The 21,163-nt window shown below is 38.2% G+C and overlaps 1 pseudogene; it reads left to right on the top strand.

Moving 5' to 3' along the window:
- Positions 1 to 1,521: 1,521 nt before the first annotated feature.
- Positions 1,522 to 20,059, top strand: LOC141495685 (uncharacterized; annotated as a pseudogene).
- Positions 20,060 to 21,163: the final 1,104 nt, after the last annotated feature.

The raw sequence follows: 21,163 nt of genomic DNA, 5'->3' as shown, positions 1-21,163 counted from the left end.
ATACCCATATCCCTATTTTTGCCAAATGGTAACCCATTCTAAGGCAAGGGAGATAGAAAAAAAAGGAAAAAAGGAATTTACATGATACTTTTGTTGTATATTTAAAAGAAAGATGTGCTTAGTAGATTTATGGTTTAATGTATAAGCACCTTTTTTACTATACTCTTATGGAAATGCTTATTTTGTTCTAAAAATATTAATGTAAAAACCAAAAAATACAAAGGGAATTATACTCTATAATGAATTTCTGTATATTCTTTTCCATGTGATCATTTCTGTTCAACACATTCATCTCTTCATTGTATTTTTGTGTCTCTTTTTATGATTTCACCTATTTTGTTTTTTAGGGTGTTATTTTTCTTAGAACTTTTTTTTCTCCTTTACCAAGAATTTTGATTTTTTTTTTAACTTTCTTCTCAATTTTCCCCTCTGCCTCACTTAGTTGATTTTTAAAATCATTTTAGAGGCATGGCTAGGTGGTGCAGTGGGTAAAGCACCGGCCCTGGAGTCAGGAGTACCTGGGTTCAAATCTGGTCTCAGACACTTAATAATTACCTAGCTGTGTGGCCTTGGGCAAGCCACTTAACCCCAATTGCCTTGCAAAAACCTAAAAAGAAAAAATTCCTTTTAGAGCTCTACCATGGCCTGAGGTTAATTTATCTTTTTATTTGATGTTTTTTTTAGATGTAAGTTTTGACTTTGGTATCTTCTAAGTTTGTTTTGATCTTCTCTCTCATCATGGTAATTATTTTTGCCAAGAAAACCTCATATAGGATCAAGAACAGGACAGGACTGAACCTATAATTTCCTAATTTGGTTCTGTGTCGTTTTTTTGGAAACGTGGACATTTTTGTATGTCCTGTTATTTGTGAGTTTGCACGAATCCCTGGCAAGGCGCAACAATCCCCCCCAGACAATTCTTTCAACGTTACGGGAGTACAGAGCAGCTGCTAGTGACAGTGACAGCGCCGCGTGCTTTGGGCTTGCAGAGGCCTATCGGAGGGGGAAGCTGGTGCAGGGCATGTATCCCCCGGGGCCTCGCCTCCTCGGCGGCAGGCCTGCTGCGGCCGCTGCGGGGGTCTGGGTGCGGAGGCCTGCGCTGTGTCCGCCGGCTCCCTGTGGCCGGTAAGCGCTGCCCCTCCCGGTTCTGGTGGCCGGCGCCACGGCCTTACTGCCCTCACGCAGCCCAGGCCCCGGGCGACCGCGGGGGACTGTGGGATAGCAATGGCGCCGGCTGCCGGGTCTGCCTGGGGCCCGCGGAGAGGGAGCGGGTCAGCGCATCGCTCATTGGCCAGGGACCGTCACGTGCTCCGGAGGTCGCCGGGGTGACGTCGCGTCGGCCTCTCAGAGGTTAGTCCCGGGACCGCATGGATCCAAATGGGGCCCTTCTCGCCCGCCTGATTTCCCCCCGCGCGGCTTCGGTGCCTCCGCCTCTCCCTCCTGCCTCGCTCCCGCGGCCTGGTCTAGCCTGCGCCAACTCCCCGGATGTGCGCATGCGCCCTGACCCCGCCTGGTATCCCCTGGTTTCCTTCCGGAAGTCCGGCACGTAGTCCGGCCCTGGACTAGCGCGTGCTGACTGCTGCTGACCGGCTGCGGGGATGCTTAAGGTTTGGAGGAGCCCGAGGGCCCCTCCGGGTCTGAGACCCCAGCACTCGGGACGCCCCGGGGGCCAGCGGGCTGGGAAGAGCAAGTGGCAAAGAGGGCAGCGGAGGGGGCGGGGCAGGCAGGGAGGCAGGGCCACGTGCCAGGCCAGAGAGAGGCTGACAGGCATGCGCAGAAGGTGCCTCAGCTTTTAAACTACGATTCCCAGGAGGCCACGTAAGGGCAGGCGCAGTAGGCGCCCCGTCACCCGGAGACATTTCCGGCTTTCTCTGTCTCTGCCCCTCTCAGTGCTGCCCGCTACTCCTGGCGCCTCGTGAGTCCGCTTGTGACCGGGGAGGATGGCACTCAGCCGGGCGCGGGCCGCGGGGGCTGCAGTGGGAGCAGCGTGCGCCGGGGGCACGAGCCGGGCCGGGCCGGGGGCGCTCCCGGGGGTCTCGGGGCGGCCCGCACCCGGGTCCGGGCGGACGCGGCCTGAGCCGGCCGGAGTCGAGTCGGATTCCCCTTCTCGGGGCCGCGTGTCCCGTCCGGCCTCCCCCGCCCCGCCCCGTAGGGAGGGGCCCCCGGGTCCTGCTCCGTCTCCCCGGAGCGAGCCGCGGCGGCGGAGGCCTCTGTGCCCCGGGGGCGCCTCCAGCGGAGCCCCCGCTCTCTGTCTCCTTGTAACGCTTCTCCCCCCTCTGCCCCCAGGAGGGGCGCCCCGAGGACGGGATGGCTTCGGGGCCCGCAGCCGCGTCCGGACGGGTGAGTGGGGCGCGCGTCTCTTCACCAACTGCCCTCTAGAAGTGGCGGACGCCAGAGCCACGTCAGAGGCTGAAGGACGCCTTAGAGCTCTTCTACCCTCTCTTCTCAGATCAGTGACCTTATGTTCATTGGGGATTTGTTTGTTCTTTCAGTTTGACTTCCACATTCTTCTTCTCCCTCTAGTCCTTCCCCCACCCATGGAGAAGGCATTATGCATAACATGTCCATATTAGCCATGATCCAAAAACAACTTACAAGAAGAAATGAAAAAGAATATGCTTTAATCTGCATTCAAAGTTCGTCAGTTCTTTCTCAGTGTTTTATTACGAGTCATTTGGAATTTTCATGGATCGGAGAAATGATTAATTAGAGCAGCTAAATCTTTCACAGCTGGTCATTGTTACAATATTGATGCTACTGAGCCCATACTTCCCCTTATTATGTCCCTTATCACAAAACAAGCATTTCCATAACACAGTATAATAAAAACTTGAAACTGCAAATCTATTATGTATAACTTACTATTCCTTTTAAATTTATAATAATGTTATCATCTAAATTTCTTTTTTCATCTTTCCCTCATGACCACCAATAAACACAAATAGGGGTGTGTATACACAGATGTGTATATGAAAATTTTATTCTATATATACATTTGTATTTATCAGTTCTTTCTCTGAACATAGATGGTATGTTCATATGCCCTTTTTAGTTAATTTGGATATTTATAATAAAATATTCATTCAAGTCTTTCTTAAGACAATATTGTTGTTACTGCATGTCATTTTCTTGATTATGCTTATTTCACTCTATTATTTTTTGCAATTTATTCTATATATTTCTAAGATCATTTAGCTCGTCACTTCTTATACTGAAGAATATCTCATCACAGTCTTATATCACAACTTATTTAGCCATTCTTCCATTGATGGATATATCAGCAATTTCCTGTTATTTTCCAATACAAAGAGTGTTGCTATAAATATTTTACAACATATAGGTTCTTGATCTTTATCCCTAACCATCTTTGGAAATAGACCTAGTTATTGGTATTACTGGTCAAAGGTAATAGGTAATTTAATAACTCTTTGGTCATAATTCCAGATTGTTCTCTAAAATGGTTGAACCAATTGCACGGAAAATGAATTAGCTTCCCAATTTTTCCACATTCCTTCCAATTTGTGTAACTTTATTTTTTAATCATTTAAATCAATGTTAGAAGTCAAATGCTATCTTTTTTTACGCTTTTTTTTTTTGCTAGGCAGTGGGGTTAACTGGCTTGCCCCCAAGGCCACACAGCTAGGTAATTGTTAAGTGTCTGGAGCCAGATTTGAACTCAGGTACTCCTGACTCCAAGGCCAGTGCTCTATCCACTGCACCACCTAGCTACCCCAAAATGGCATCTCTAGATTGTTTTAAGTTTCATTTTTCTAATCAGTGATTTTAGAGCATTTTTTACATGACTAGATTTTCTTTTGATTTCTTCATTGGTTTATATAACAGTATCATATTTGTTTTATAAAAGAAATTTGTTAGGATTCCTTTTCAAATTTCAAATAATTTGTTTTGGAATTAATGTATAAATATTTGATAGAATTTATGTGTAAGATTATCTGGTTCTGGTGTTTTTTTCTTTTGCCTTATTCAATTTCTGTTTCTAAAATAGGTCTATTTAGGTATTCTGTTTTCTAATGTCAAGCTATAATAATCTATTCATACTATATCATGGAAAAAATTAATTTTCTTTAGAAGCTGCTCAGGTTTCATATTGGTCATTTTGTTTCTCTAACTAGAAATTGTGACAACTCTTCCTGTGTTAATTACAAACTTAGAAAGACAAAAGCAGGACACTGGGAGACTACCCTGCCAGGTCTAGGCAACAAAAATTTCAGATAATTATTGTACAAAGATGATAATCTTTGAGGAGCAGTTTTGGGCAGAGATATTGTACAGCCTCTAGGGTTGGGTCACTAAGAAGTTTAATGATTTTTTTTCCCTTTTTTCTGTTTCTGTATAAAATCCAACTCTTTACCACTTCAGAGTATGCTCATTACTTCAGAATGGTCTCTACCTGTAAGTTAGAGGTAAGATCTTCGAGAATAAAACTTTGAAATGTCTATCCTATATTTTCTGACATTTTATTTTAACACCGTTTTTAAAAATTTCTTAAAGTTTTAGGTTCACACTATTATATTTTTGTAAATAACCCATTTCACTTTAATTGTTAAGTTTATTGGCATACAGTTGGATAAAAATAGTTTCTTATAAATGTTTTAATTTCATTGTTGTTGGTGATGTAATCACTCTTTTCATTTTTGATTCAAGTGAAGTGATTTGATTTTCTCTCATTTTATAATAAAATTAACCAATTGCTTATCTTTTTTCCATAATATCCATTAGTGTTATTTACTAATTCAAAAACTTTTTTACACCCAATTTTATTATTTTCATCTTTAATTGTTTTGGATATTGGTATCCAATTTATTGTTTTGCTTCTCTATTTTATTGCTATATGCATTTGGATTTATAAATTTTACTTTGATCACTACTTTTGCTGCATCCCATAAGTTTTGGTATGTTATCTTGTTATTGTTATTCCCTTTAATGAAATCATTTCTATAATTTGTTAAGCCACACATTCAAAAAGATTGGCTTGTTTAATCTCCAATTACTTTTTAATCTATGTTTCTGTGATCCCTTATTATGTATAGTTTCAAACAGCTCTCTAGAATAGTTGAATCAATTCACAACTCTACCAAAAGTGCATTAGTTTCTCTGTTTTTCTGTATATCCTTTCCACATTTACCCTTTTTTGATCATTTTAGCCAATCTTGTAGTTGTAAAGTGGCTTTGCTGAATTATTTTAATTTACATTTCTATAATTATTAGTGATTTAGAGCATTTTGAAATGACTCTTGTTAGCTTTGATTTCTTCTGAAAAATGCTTATTTATATTCTTTGACTTATTTTCCAAATGGAGAATGACTCATTTTTATAAATTTGATATAGTTCTCTCCATATTTGAAAAATGGGGCTTTTTATGGTCTCATTGTATAAAAACTCTTTTCCATTTTCCTGCTTGCCTTCTAATTTTGGCTGGACTGATGTAGTTTTTGCAAAACCTTATATTTAATGGAATCAAAACTATTCACTTTCCTTTATCTGATCCTCTCTCTTCTTTGGTTATAAATTCATCCTTTATCCACAGGTCTGACAGGTAAATTTTTCCATGGTTCCAAACTTTGCTTCTGATGGCATCATTTAGGTCTAAATTATGGCCTTATCTTGTTATGTAGAATTAGTTGTTGAAATATGTCTAATTTTGGTAAGATACTTTGTAATTTTCCTAGAAATTTTTCTCAAATAGTAAGATCTTTGCCCCCAAAGCTTGGATCTTTGGGTTTATCAAATACTAGTTTACTGTGCTTATTTACTTCTGTATATTGTGTATTTAATCTGTTCTACTGATCTGCCTCTCTATTTCTTAGCCCAGTACCATATTGTTGGGATGATTATTGCTTTGTGATATAATTTCAGATCTGATACAGCTAGATCATCCTCCTGCACTTTTTTTAAACTGTTTCTCTTCAAAGAAATTAAATCTGCTGATATCCTAATCAAGCCCAGAGCTCTGCACCGTATTTTATAAGCCTTTATTACATTCTATTGAGACACTTTGGTAATGTAAGCACTAGCACTATCTCTTCCCTGGAACTATGAACACAAATGAGAGCCTTTGCTATCTTTCCATCCTGGACCAGGATGGTTTCTTGTTTTCTTGGTTTCTTGTTCCACAAGGTTCCATCTCTACCTTGCAACTGCCATCAGGAATTCTGAAATGCACAATAGAATTGCCAAGGGATCCCCAGTCCCCTTATTGTTCTGGATAATGCTGCTTCTTGCTTGATTGCTGGCACCACCTCCAGTGCCCAAAGATGACAGGTGTGGCCACAGGCCACTTCTTACTCCCAGGTCTTTGACTTTTTTGTTGACTGTGCCACTCTAGAATTTATTTCTATGTGTTAGTATTTTTTTTAATTTTAGAAAGGTTTTATTTTCAGTTTTACAATTTTTGCCCCATTCTTGCTTCCCTTCCCCCACCCCCACAGAAGGCAGCTGTTAGTCTTTACATCATTCCCATAGTATGTATTGATGTAAGTTGAGTGTGATGAGAGGGAAATCATATTCTTAAGGAAGAAATTTATAGTGTGAGATATAACAGAATTAAAAATGAGACATTTTTTAAAAAAATTGAATTAAAAGTACATAGAACGTCTTTGGTCTTTGTTCAAACTCCACAATTCTTTCTCAGGATACAGATGGTATTCTTTATTGTAGATATCCCAAAATTGTGCCTGATTGTTGCCCTTTTGGTATGAGCAAGTCCATTAAGTTTGATCATCACTCCCCTGTTGCTGTTAGGGTGTACATTGTTCTTCTGGTTCTGCTCATCTCACTAAGCATCAGTTCATGCAAATCTTTCTAGGTTTCCCTGAATTCCCATCCCTCCTGGTTTCTATGAGAACAATAGTGTTCTATGACATACATATACCACAGTTTACTAAGCCATTCCCCAATTGATGGACATTCACTCAATTTCCCATTCTTTACCACCACAAATAGGGCTGCTATGAATATTTTTGTACAAGTGATGTTTTTTTACTATTTTTAATCTTCTCTTTCAGAGCATAGACCCAGTAGTGGTATTGCTGGATCAAAGGGTATGCGCATTTTTGTTGCCTTTAGGGCATAATTCCAAATTGCTCACCATAAAAATTGGATGAGTTCACAGCCCCACCAACAGTATATTATAGTGTCCCAGAGTTCCCACATCCCTTCCAACATTGATCATTATTCTTTCTGGTCATATTGGCCAGTCTAAGAGGTGAGGTACGGTACCTCAGAGATGTTTTAATTTGCATTTCTCTAATAATTAGTGATTTAGGTTTTTTTTTTTTTGCAAGGCAAAACTGTGTGCCCAAGGCCACACAGTTAGATAATTATAAAGTGTCTAAGGCCAGATTTGAACTCAGGTACTCCTGACTCCAGGGCCAGTGCTCTATCCACTGCACCACCTAGCCACCCCTATAATTAGTGGTTTAGAGCAATTTTTCATATGGCTATGGATTGCTTTGATTTCCTCATCTGTAAATTGCCTTTGCATATCCTTTGACCATTTGTCAATTGGGGAATGGCATGTCTTTTTTTTTTAAATTTGACTCAGTTCTCTGTATAATGTAGAGATGAGTCCTTTGTCAGAAACACCAGTCGTAAAAATTGTTAACCAATTTACTACATTTCTTTTGATCTTGGTTACAGTGATTTTGTCTGTGGAAACCCTTTTAATTTAACGTAACCAAAATTATCTAGTTTGTTTTTAATGATGTTCTCCATTTCCTTGGTCATAAATTACTTTCCTTTCTATAGATCTGACAGGTAAACCTATTTCTTGATCTTCTAGTTTGCTTATAATATATTTTTTTTATGTTTAGATCCTGTATCCATTTTGATTTTATCTTGGTATAGGGTGTGAGGTGTTCGTCTAATCTAAGTTTCTTCCATACAAACTTCCAATTTTTCCAGCAGTTTTTATTGAAGAGAGAGTTTTTATCCCAATAGCTGGCCTCTTTGGGTCTGTCAAACAGCAGATTACTATAATCATTTCCTGCTGTTGCACCTAGTCTATTCCACTGGTCCACCACTCTATTTCTTAGCCAATGCCAGACAGTTTTGATGACTGATGCTTTATAGTATAATTTTAGATTAGGTAGGGCTAAGCCCCCTTTTGCATTTTCTTTCATTAAATTTCTGGAGGTTCTCGACTTTTTATTTCTTCATATGCATTTACTTGCAATTTTTTCTAATATTAAAGTAATTTTTTGGAATTTTGATTGGTAGGGCACTAAAGAAGTAGTTTAATTTTGGGCAAATTGTCATTTTTATTAGATTAGCTTGACCTATCCATAAGCAGTTGATATTTGTCTAGTTATTTAAGTCAGATTTTATTTGTGAGAGTGTTTTGTAATTGTTTTCAAAAAGTTTCCGAGTCTGTCTTCACTGGTAGACTCCTCAGGTATTTTATATTGTCTGAAGTTACTTTGAATGAGATTTCTCTTTCTAGCTCTTTCTGCTGCATCTTGCTAGTCATATATGGAAATGTTGAGGATTTATGAGAGTTTATTTTATATCCTGTGACTTTACTAAAGCTGCTAATTATTTCTGGTATTTTTTTTAGATGATTTTTTGGCATTCTCTAGGTATACCATCATGTCTTTTGCAAAGAGTGAGAGTTTTGTCTCTTCCTTCCCTATTCTAATTCCTTCGATTTCTTTTTCTTCCCTTATTGTGTAAGCTAACACTTCTGAAATGATATTGAACAGTAGTGGTGATAGTGGGCATACTTGTTTCACCCCTGATCTTATTGGAAATGCCTCTAGCCTATCCCCATTGCATGTAATGTTTGTTGATGGTTTCAGAGAGATACTATTTATTATTCTAAGGAACAATCCATTTATTCCTATGTTCCCTACTGTTTTTAGTAGGAATGGATGCTGTACTTTGTGAAAAGCTTTTTCAGCATCTATTGATATAATCATATGATTTCTGATAGGTTTGCTATTGATATAATTGATTTTACTGATAGTTTACCTAATATTGAACCAACCTTGCATTCCTGGGAAAAATCCTATTTGGTCATAGTGTATTATCCTAGTGATTACTTGTTGTAGTTGTTTTGCTAAAATTTTATTTAAGAATTTTGCATCTATATTCATCAGGGAGATAGGTCTATAATTTTCTTTCTCTGTTTTAACTCTTCCTGGTTTAGGTATCAGCATTGTATTGGTGTCATAGAAAGAGTTAGGCAGAGTTCCGTCTTCACCTGTTTTTCCAAAGCCTTTATATGGAATTGGAACCAGTTCCTTAAATTTGATAGAATTCATTTGTGAATCCATCTGGCCCTGGAAATTTTTTCTTAGGGAGTTCAATAAGGGCTTGTTGAATTTCTTTTTTCAAGATAGAGTTATTTAGGAATTTAATTTCCTCCCCATTTTAACCTGGGCAACTTACATTTTTGTAAATATTCATCTATTTCATTTAGATTATCAAATTTATTGGCATAAAGTTGGGCAAAATAATTCCGAATTATTACATTAATTTCCTCCTCATTGGTGTTGATATCACCTTTTTCATTTATACTAGCAATTTGGTTTTCTTCTTTTTTTTTAATCAAATTAACCAGAAGTTTAACAATTTTATTGTTTTTTTTTTTCATAAAAACCAGCCTTTGGTTTTAATTTCTCCCTTAACATTTAGAACTTCTAATTTGTTATTTAACTGGGGTTTTTTATTTCGTTCTTTCTCTCATTTATTTAGTTGCATATTTAGTTCATTGATTTCTTCCTTCTCTAATTAATTCATATAAGCATTTAAAGATATAATATGTTCCCTGACAGCCACCCTGAGTATATCACGTAGGTTTTGGTATATTGTTTCATTATTGTCATTATCTAGGATAAGGATAAAATTATTAATTCTTTCTATAATTTGTTGTTTGGTCCACTCAGTTCTTTAAAATGAGGTTATTCAGTTTCCAGTTAGTTTTGGGTCTATATCTTTCCGGCCCAGTATTGCATATGATTTTTATTACAATGTGTTCTGAGAAAGATGTATTCACTATTTCTGCCTTTCTGCCATTTATTATTAGGTTTTTATGCCCTAGTACCTAGTCTGTTTTTGTGTAAGGTGCCATGTACTGCAGAAAAGAAAGTATATTCCTTTCTATCCCCATTCAGTTTCCTCCATATATCTATCATGTCCAGGTTTTCTAACAATCTGTTTACTTCCTTAACTTTCTTCTTGTTTATTTTATAGTTAGATTTATCTAAATCTGAAAGTGGGAGGTTGAGGTCTCCCACTAGTAGAGTTTTGCTGTCTATTTCTTCCTGTAGCTCCTTCAACTTTTTTAAGAATTTGGATGCTATACCATTGGATGTACTTAATGCAGCTTCTGAAGCTGAGATGCACCAAGTATGAATTGATTCTTTGCTGCTTGTGCTAATTTTTTTCTCACAATTAACATTAAGAAAACAGAGGTACTTCATCAACCAGAACCACCCCATCCATTGCAGCAAATGGAGAAGTTTTGAGTACTGTGGACAAGTTCACTTACCTTGGAATGTCCTTTCCAAGGAGGTACACATCGACAATGAGTTGAAACATTGCCAGAGCTAGCTCAGTATTTGGGAGGTCCTGAAAGAAAGCATGGGAGAGTAGAGGTATTAGACTGACTATGAAATTGAAGGTCTACAGAACTGTTGTGCTGACCTCAGTGCTGTATGTCTGTGAAACCTGGGCAGTCTACCAGTGCTGTGTCAGGAAACTGAATTGTTTCCATTTAAATTGTCTTAGAAAGATTTTGAAGATTACCAGGCAAGAGAAGATACTGAGGTCCTTTCTCAAACTAAACTACCATTCCAACATCACTACAATTGGCCAAATGGGAAAGAATGTACAAAAACCAATTGAGGAAAACAACATTGTAAAATTTAGGAAATGGGCAGGTGTAAGCTAATGACTCTATGAGATATCAAGAATCAATTACAAATATTCAAAACAATGAAAAAATGGAAGAAACTATAAACTATCTCATAGAAAAAATAACTATCCTGGAGAAGATTCAGTAGAGAGAATTTCAAAATTGATGGACTTCCTGGAAAGCCATAATCAAAAGGTAGACCTGGATAGCATCTTTCTAGAAATCATCAAGGAAAATTGTCCTGATTTCCTACAACTAGAGGGCAAATTAGGCATTGGAAGAATCCACCAATAAACTCAAGAGATCCCTAAAGGAAAACTCCAAAGAACATTATAGCCAAATTTCAGACTGAGTCAAAGAAAAAATATTACAGAAAGAAATATTTCAAATATCAGGAAGTCACAATCAAGATTACACAGAATTTGGCAGCTGTAACATTAAAGAATGAGAGGTTAAAACATGATATTCTGGAAGAAAAAGGAACTACAACTAGGACGAAAGATCAGTTCCCCCCCCAAAATTAAGCATAATACATACATCAAGGGGAAAAAAATGATCATTCAATGAAATAAAAGGATTTCAAGCTTTCATAAGAAGACTAGAACAAACCAAAAATTTAAGACCAATATAAAGATATAAGAGAAGCATAAATGGATAATAAAGGGGAAAAATACATGAGGGATTCAATAGAGCTAAACTGTTACAACCCTAAAAGGGAAGAAAATATTTGCAATTTTTTTAAAAAAAAATTTATTTAAAACAGTGGGGTTAGAGTAACTTGCCCAAGGTCACACAGCTAGGTTCCCAGTGCCTAATTTGAACTCAGCTCCTCCTGACTCCAGGGCCAGTGCTCTTATCTATTTTGCCACCTAGCTGTCCCCCCAAAATATTGTAATTCTTAAAAATTCTTATCATGAATAGTACAGCTGGAAGAAATATGCATAGGGAGAGGGATCAAGAGAGGTATAATGATGAATTTGGTGGAATGACAAAAAAATTAAAGGACTAAAAATAGAGGAGTAAGTAATTTGGGTGCAGAAGGAAGGGGAAGTAGAGTCGAGTAAGTTATTTCATGTGAAGGGGCATGTTTAAGAGGCACTACTAAAATAGGAATATTGAGGATGGGAAATGGACATTGCTTGAACCTTTTTCTCATCAATAATGACTCAAAATGTTAATAATATAAACAAGCATTTGTATATAGAAATCTCTTATCTGACAAGTAGAGGAGGAGCTTAAGGAAAGGCAGGGTAGGTACTGACAGAAAGGAGGGCAGTTAGAGGAGATGGAAGATATAGGAAGAACACTGGAGAGCAGGGAAAGAGTGAAAGGAGAGAGGACAAACTGGAACAAATAAAAGATGGAGGGAATTACACAAGTAGTAATCCTAGTGAATGGGATGAACTCTCGTAGTAATCATAACAATGTGAATGGGATGAGCTCTCCCATAAACTAGAAGCACTTAGTAGAATAAATCAAAAACCAGAATCATAAATGTTATTAACAAATACACATAGGGCAGAGAGACACAAATTAAAGAGGGGCTAGAACACAAGGGTATTATGCTTCACCTGAAGTTTCAAAAAATAAAGTGTAGGAATCCCAGTCTAGAAAAAAATAGAAGCAAAAATAGACCAATCATATTCCACAGTTTCTTTAGTCATTCCTCAATTGATGGACATCTCTGCAATTTCTAATTCTGTTCTAATACAACTGCTATGCACATTTTAGAATATATAAGTTCCTTTCCTTTTTCCCTAATCAATAATTAATTGTTCAGTATGGGGCCAGTTTTCAGTAAAGACTTATGGGTTGCTTGAGATATACAATTCTGAGAAAACTCATCAATTTTTTTTTGGATCTGATTGAATTTCTGAGCAGCATAACTTAAGTGCTTAGGTAGGGGTCTCTAAATAGCAGAGGTGGTTTCATTTCTCGGCCACACAGGGCTACATTCAAACAATGCAGTAGGATTTTCTCCTCATTTCCATAACTGAATAAAGTTTTTTCACAAGTCAGAAGTTGAACTAAACCTATAATTGAAATAGGAAAAAAAATTGAGTTACCTTCAGAATTGAGTCACAAAATGGAGTCGGTGGGCTTTACTCAATTGCCATAATTCTATTACTTACTGTCTTAATACCTTCTTCCCTCACCCTACTGGCAAGCAGTTTCTAATTCAATTTCATAACAGAGCTATACCTGAGTAAGAACAAATGTTTTTGGTGTTTCAGGAATTCACCCAGGAGGAGTGGGTACAATTGAACCCATCTCAGAAAAAGTTGTACAGGGAGGTGATGCTGGAGAACTATTGGAATTTAATCTCTTTGGGTAAGAACAGCTACCACTTCGGAGTATATGAGAACTTTTAAGATTTTAAAAATTAGTCTTTGGCATATAAAAGGAAAATATTCTCATTCTTTTTGTAGAAAAGAGATAGATTATGTGGACTACCTGTTTCTAGGAGAAAGGTCTTTGCTTAGTATGACTTGCTTTCTTGATTTGTTGTTGTCCTTGAAAATGTCTTCCCCTCTGTTGCTTCAATTCTAAAATTTTCTTTTTAATCTCAGTGCAGATTTTATCATGCATATTATTCACTTTGTCTAAGAAGACTGATTCAGAACTATTTTTCCCTAAGTCCTACTCAGTAATCCATTCTCTCATTATATAGAATATTCTTCAGCATTTTTATGCTGTTCCTGAGGTCTTTTTAGTATTTGTATACTGTTGATAGAACTACAACTTAGAACATTCTTGTTAACGTACTTTTAAAAGTTTTATAGGTGTGTTTTAATGCATGTAATTTCTCCTCCCCTCCCACCTAAAACAACAACAAAAAAATTCCCTGTAACTTGTACATTGAGTCCCCCATGATTGGAAAAAACTTTCTCAACAAAATCAATTAATAGAGTGCCCTTGTTGGTATAAGATGCCTTTAGGTAATTCCCCTACCCTTCCAGTAAGATTTAGAAGGAGTATTTATCTATCTTTCTTATTATAGAACTCTGAGATGACTCCCTAGCTTTTTTTCATTTTGAATTAACAGGATTTACAGTTTCCAAACCAAATGTGATCTACCAGTTGGAAAGAAAGGGAGCATCTTGGATGCCAGGGGCATGTATTCAAAGAAACAGTTGTCCAAGTGACTACATAAAAACTAAACATGTGGTTAATTGCAATATAATGATCTGTTGGTCATTATAGATCAAAACATTTGTAATATGTTGAACCAGTTGTTCTTATCAAAGCTTCTCAGGGAAGAGCTAAGATTTTAAAACTTAATTTTTTTCAAATCAAGAAATTACCATTTTTTAATGTAATTCTTTATTGAATTGTACCTCTACTCTCAAAGAGAGTTCTTCTCTGAGTAAGGGCAATGAGTTCTGTTCATCAAAAATAATCTTATGTTAAACAGACATTCTCCTGCCCCACTTGCATAAATTCATTCTCCCTTTTAAAATAAGCACATTACTAATGACATTAACTGATGTGCTCTTTTGTTTTTTGTTTTTACGATTATATTGCTTTGATACTGTTACTTTTAAAAATATTTATTACTAATGTAATTACCTTTTCTCCTATCAAGTTATATATATTTTTATTCATTCTTTGAAATTATATTTATAAAGATACAATAATATATTCATATGAAAGGATTTGTTTAGCCATAACCCTGTCATTGGACCCAAGGGTTTTCAGTGTTTTACTGTTTCTTAAAATGCTATTGTGAAAGTTTTAGAGAGAGTTCTTTGTTTTAATAACATTTTGAGGATATAGACCTAGTAATTAGGACCATTAAGTTAAGAAATATGAAGTTTCCTAGCCATAACTGAAATTGCTATGTTACATCTCAGAAAAATGATAGCAGTAGTTTTAATAAGTTCCCATTTCAACATAAATATCAAAATTTATTGCTTTAAAGCATCAGTCCTGAGCTTATGGCTGTTTGGTGATACCTCCAAGCTGTTTTCATTTTACTTTCTTTGATTTCCGGAGTTTGAATGATATTTCAGGTTATTAACACTTTCTCTTGTGAAAAATTTTGTCTTAGTTTTTAAAATTTTAATTCCTTACAAAAGGTATTTTGGATTTTTGAAGGAAATTTATGGCAACAATTGTCATGTTTTCCTCATTCTTTATATTTCTACTCATTCTAAACTAATCACTTGTCTATTCTCTTTCTGTTCAGTCTTTTCCCTTCCTATTTTCACACTCATATGGTATAGAAATATTTGTAAGTTCTCAGCGATCTGTTTTTTCTCAGTAGACTTCTTCCTTTCAAATGGAACACTCTACTTCAATAGAATAAGGGGTCATTCATCTCCCCTGATAATTTCATCCCAAGTCAATTCATTTACACTTTTTGCCTTTGAATCATCATATGTTCACATAATCTAAATTAATCCTTATTAAAAGACCAGTGAGACTAGCCTTCTTAAATGGGAAGGCAAGACAATAGCTCTAAAGCCATTGAGCAGCTAAGAAACTTGTGAAAAGTAAAAAAAAAAAGATGGAGTTAATTCGTTCTTTATTTTTCCTTTCAGAGAACAGAGAATTTGCAGGAGATAAACCCCTTGAATGTAGTGAATATGGGAAAGACTTCAGAGGCAAGGAACAGTTTACTGTATGCCAGAGAATTCATCCTGGAGAGTTTCTTTATGAATGTAAGGAGTGTGGGAAGGTCTTCCACTGGAACTTGACACTTATTCGACATCAAAGAATTCATACTGGAGAGAAACCTTATAAATGTAGTGTATGTGGGAAGGCTTTCAGTATGAAGGCAAATCTTACTCGACATCAGATAATTCACACTGGAGATAATCCATATAAATGTACTGAATGTGGGAAGGCATTCAGGATTAAGACAAAATTTATTATGCATCAGAGAATTCATACTAGGGATATTCTTTATGAATGTAAGGAGTGTGGGAAGACTTTTCTCTATAACTCAGAACTTGTTCACCATCAAAGAATTCATACTGGAGAGAAACCTTTTGATTGTAGTGAATGTGGAAAGGCTTTCAGGTATAAGACACATCTTACAGTGCATCAAAGAATTCATACTGGAGAGAAACCTTTTGATTGTAGTGAATGTGGAAAGGCTTTCAGGTATAAGACACATCTTACAGTGCATCAAAGAATTCATACTGGAGAGAAACCTTATGAATGTAGTGAATGTGGGAAGGCTTTCAGGATGAAGGGTCAACATACTGAGCATCAGAGAATTCATACTGGAGAGAAACCTTATGAATGTAGTGATTGTGGAAAGACCTTTAGGAGTAAGACACAACTTACAGCACATGTTAGAATCCACACTGGAGAGAAACCCTATAAATGTAGCGATTGTGGAAAGACCTTCAGGAGGAAGGGACATCATATTGAACATCAGAGAATTCATACTGGAGATAATCCTTATGAATGTAGTGAATGTGGGAAGGCCTTCAGGAGTAAGACACAACTTACAGTGCATTGGAGAATTCACACTGGTAATATTCTTTATGAATGTAAGGAGTGTGGAAAGGCTTTTTTTTTTACAACTCAGAACTTGTTCAACATCAAAGAATCCATACAGGAGAGAAACCTTATAAATGTAATGAATGTGGGAAGGCCTTCAGGAGGAAGGGACATCATGCAGAGCATCAGAGAATTCATACCGGAAATATTCGTTATGAATGTAAGGAGTGTGGGAAGGGTTTCCTCTACAACTCAGCATTTATTGTACATCAGAGAATTCATACTGGAGAGAAACCTTATGAATGTAATAAATGTACAGAGTCCTTCAGGAGTAAGAAACTACTTTCTGTTCACCTGAGAATTCATACTGGAGAGATGCTTTATGAATGTAAGGAGTGTGGGAGGACTTTCCCATATAACTCAGAACTTATTCGACATCAAAGTATTCATACTGGAGAGAAACCTTATGAATGTACTATTTGTAGGAAGGCCTTCAGGATTAAGACACAACTTACTGTGCATCAGAAAATTCACATTGGAGGCATACGTTTTGAATGTAACGAGTGTGGGAAGGCTTTCCCTTACAACTCAGAACTTACTCGACATCAAAGAATTCACACTAGAGAGAAACCTTATCAATGTAATGAATGTGGAAAAACCTTTGGGAGGAAAGAATATCTTACTCGACATCAGAGAATTCACCAGAGAAACCTTATGAATGTAGTGAATGTGGAAAGGACTTCAAGAGTAAAATATAAGTAACAGTGCATCAGAAAATTCATAATGTAACATAAGGAGCATGGGAAGACTTTCCCATACAACTCAGAACTTATTTAAAATCAAAGAATTCATACTGGAGAGAAATCTTATGAAGATACTGTATGCAGAAAAGCCTTCAGGAGGAAGAAGTATCTTCCTGGGCATCAGAGATTCATAGTAGAGAGAAACCTTATGAATATAATGAACGTGGAAAGACCTTCAGAGTGAGAATACAAGGAGTGTAGGAAGGCTTTCCATTACAACTCAGATCTTATTAAACATAAAAATTCTTGCTGGAGAAAAATCTAATATAAGTAATGAAGGTGAGAAGGCCTTCAGGAAGAAGCCACATCTTACTGTGCATCAGAGAGCTCATATGTGAAACTTGGGGAAAGACCTTTTATCACCAGTCATATCTTCCTCAAAGTCAAATAATTCATACCTTATGTAGTGTGCAAGGAAAAGTCTTCTGCCTAAATGTAGATTTTTTTTTAGGTTTTTGCAAGGCAAACAGGGTTAAGTGGCTTGCCCAAGGCCACATGGCTAGGTAATTATTAAGTGAGACTGGATTTGAACCCAGGTACTCCTGACTCCAGGGCTGGTGCTTTATCCACTATGCCACCTAGCCGCCCCCTAAATGTAGATTTTACTTGACAAGAGATATCCATATTGAAGAGAGACCTTATGAATGCAATGAATATGGGAAGACATTTAGTCTAAAGACACAATTTGCTTAACATCAAAAAATGTATTCTGGAGAGAAACCTTTTTGAGTTTAAGAAGTCTTTACTGTTAAGGACACTATATTATGTCCATTGAAGAATTCATCCTATAATAAATTCTTCATGAATATAAGGCATGTGGAAAGATCCCTGAGCTACCTAGTTTCTGAGTCTCCAGTTGAGGTTCAAAGAGTTTATATTTAGGTTTCATAGGACAAGATATCCATCTTCCTCTACAGAGGCCTCTAAAGGTGCAAAGATTTGGTCTTATCTTCCTGTCTGTCTTTTGGGACAAAGAGATTATGCTGATTGAGCCGGAGGTTACTGGATGGATGGTGATATTGGGAGAGCCTTAGTATTAACTTTAATTCCTGGGCATATAGTATGCAAATGATCCTGAGCCTAATGTTCTACCAGTAACTGTTGATGGTGCTTGAGGAATATATCATAATCTGAGCTGTGTTCCTGCTGCTGCTGCTTCTGCTCATATTTGTTTGGTTATCCAACTATGTATCCTAACAATTTGGAATCATCTTATTTAAAACAAAGCATCACAAGAGCCTGTGGTGGAGATTGATAAAGTATGATTTCTGTCCAATGTTGTGAATGTTAAAGAAAAGAAAAACATTTTAGTCCAGAAAATATCAGGATGGACTATAACCTTCCTAAGGTCATATGTCTTGTCATCTAATTGTCATATGTGATAAGTCACAAGTTGCCTTGTCATCTAATTAATGACACACAGGAAAACCTAAGTAAGATTTCCTTTATAGTTAAGGAATATAAACAATTTTCAATGAAGAAATCAAAACTCTCAATAAGGATGAAAAAGTACTCCAAATCACCACTATTTAGACTATGCAAATGAAGTTTCAAGAAACACCTCAGATTCGGGAACATCTCAGTGAAGGAAAATGACACATACTGGAGGGCATATGGTAAAATAGGATACAATTCAGAACTGGTTCAACCATTTTTGAGAACAATTTCAGACCCTGCTTAAAGGACCAAAGACGTAGAGGGCAATTAATAGATCAAGAGATACTCTATCTGTCAGATTAATTGCAAAATGGATGATTTTAACTACATTAAAATAAAAAAAATTTTGCACTAATAAAACCAATGCTAGCAAGATTAGAAGGAAAACAGAAAGCTGGGAAACAATTTTCACACCTAGGTAAAGGTCTCAAGAATTGAATCAAATTCATAAGATTTCAGGGTATTCTCCAATTGATAAATGATCAAAAGATATGAACAGGCAGTCTCCAAATGAAGAAATTAAAGCGCTCTCTCTCTCTAAATATATATATATATATATATATATATATATATATATATATATATACATATATACACACATACATACATATATACATACACATAGCATTTTCTCATATGATTACTGATTAGAGGAATGCAAACTAAAATAACTATGAGGTGTTGCCTCATGTCAGATTGGTTAAGGTGACCAAAAGGGAAAACAATCACTGTTGGAGAGGATGTGAGAGACACTGTTGGTGGAGGTGTGAACTGATCCAACCATTCTGAAGAGCAATATGTAACTGTGCCCAAAGAACAATAAAACTGGTCATGCCCTTTAACCCAGAAATACAAATAGGCTTATATCTAAAGAAATAAAAAAATGGGAAATTACCGGGTTTTTATTTACAATGCCGGCTTCTTTATGCTAGTCCGTCCTCTTACTCACCAGTCCAACGCGTGATGAGTCTTCGGGGTACCTCCGGCCCCCACTCTTTGATGGGGGAAGAACCAGACAGAGCGCCTGAGGTGGATAATGAGTCTTTATTCTTCTGTGATCACATCCCCGCTCCCGCCCAACCTCTCAGCAGACACTTTTATCCCCTCTGTCCTCCCTCCCATGAACTCTTACTCAATGAGGGGCCGAGTTCTGTAACATTCCCTTATAAGGGGATTATGTTTCCCCCGCTAAGCGACCGCCAAGCCTCTTCCCCCCGCCCCCAACATCTCCCCCTTTCTGTTTTACAAGGTTATCACTTGGTGTGACCTTAAGCGGTGCTGAGGTTAGCCTTAAGCGGTGTCATTTCTACTGGCCTCTGATAGCCGGGGGCGAGGAACCCTGTCTTAGGTCATCTCCTTCAACCCAGGACCTTGCCCGTCCTAGGCGCCCGACACCCTCAGGGCCTGTCTTAGGTGGCTGGGTTAGGAGAGGTTGCCCGTCTTGGGGTTTACCTCGTCTTACCCCTAGGTGTCACATGTCATGCATGGCGGCTAGCCAGACTTGGGGATCCTCCCCCGTCTCCATGGCCATGAAGGCTTTCTGAGTAAGAAGCATATAGCCCCTCTGTCGCCTAGCTAGGCGGCAGAAACAGACAAGAAGTAGGGTGATTCCCAGAATCAGCGTCCTTGTTCACCCTCAAGGGGGTATCCTCCCGCCATCTGGCAATCCCTCCATGGTATGGGATCCTCGATGTCTTCCCCTGTGGCCACACATGAGGGGCCCCACCGAGGAATCGTGAAGTCCCGTTGAGTTTGATTCACCAGGGGGTCGCCAACCCAGAAGGCCTCGGAGCTGGGTCCCCTTTTTTGTCCCTGCTGGGCTGACAGTCGTCTGCGGGAAAAGGCCGACGCAGGGGTCAGTCGGGGCAGTGCTATAGTTAAAATCGTTCTGCCCTGTGGAGTTGAAGTTCCAGGACCGATTTTCTTCCCCGATGTCGAAACATAGGGAGCTGTTCAGGTCCCAGCAGAAGGAGTTCTGGACCGGTGCTTCAGCGGGGTCCATATATGCAGAAGGGAGCCCCATCGATGTATTGGTCACTAGCAGGCGAGGGTAGATCGGGGAGTTCCGTGCTACCAGAAGGGGAGAGGGAATAACTCGGAGTATTCCCCATGTCGGATTTCCTTCAGATGGAGCACCTCCAAGGATCCCTACGACGATCAGAAGGCCTGAAAAAGGAAGAAATTCCTCTCACCCCGTAGGGTTGGGCATTAATCAAGGTCTCTTTAACCTCGTTCACAAATGAGAGGGGTGTCTGATCTGCTCTCTGCTTCAGCCCAACCAACTTCTGTGTGGCTCTCCCCCCTTTCATGGCTCCAATCTTATCCCAAGCTGCAACATGTGTTTCTTTAACAGTCTCTAGCTCAAACTGGCCATACTGGGCCTGAACAGCAGGGTCATTATAGGCTCCAGTTCCACACAGGAGGTCAATGGCTAAATCCAGGGGAGTATAACCCCGGGATTTTGCCAGCTTAGAGGCCTCTCTGCGGGCCTGAGCCTTAAAAGCTAAATATAAGGAGGCATCTAGGCACGCGGCTGCAATTTCGTCAAAGTCAGCAGGGGTCCAAGGGTGCGTAGCAAAGAGGTTTTGCATCA

The sequence above is a fragment of the Macrotis lagotis genome, chromosome 1, assembly GCF_037893015.1.
Source record: "Macrotis lagotis isolate mMagLag1 chromosome 1, bilby.v1.9.chrom.fasta, whole genome shotgun sequence".
Taxonomy (NCBI): Eukaryota; Metazoa; Chordata; class Mammalia; order Peramelemorphia; family Peramelidae; genus Macrotis; species Macrotis lagotis.
The sequence above is the reverse complement of the archived record's forward strand: the minus strand, read 5'-3'. Positions and strand labels throughout refer to the sequence as shown.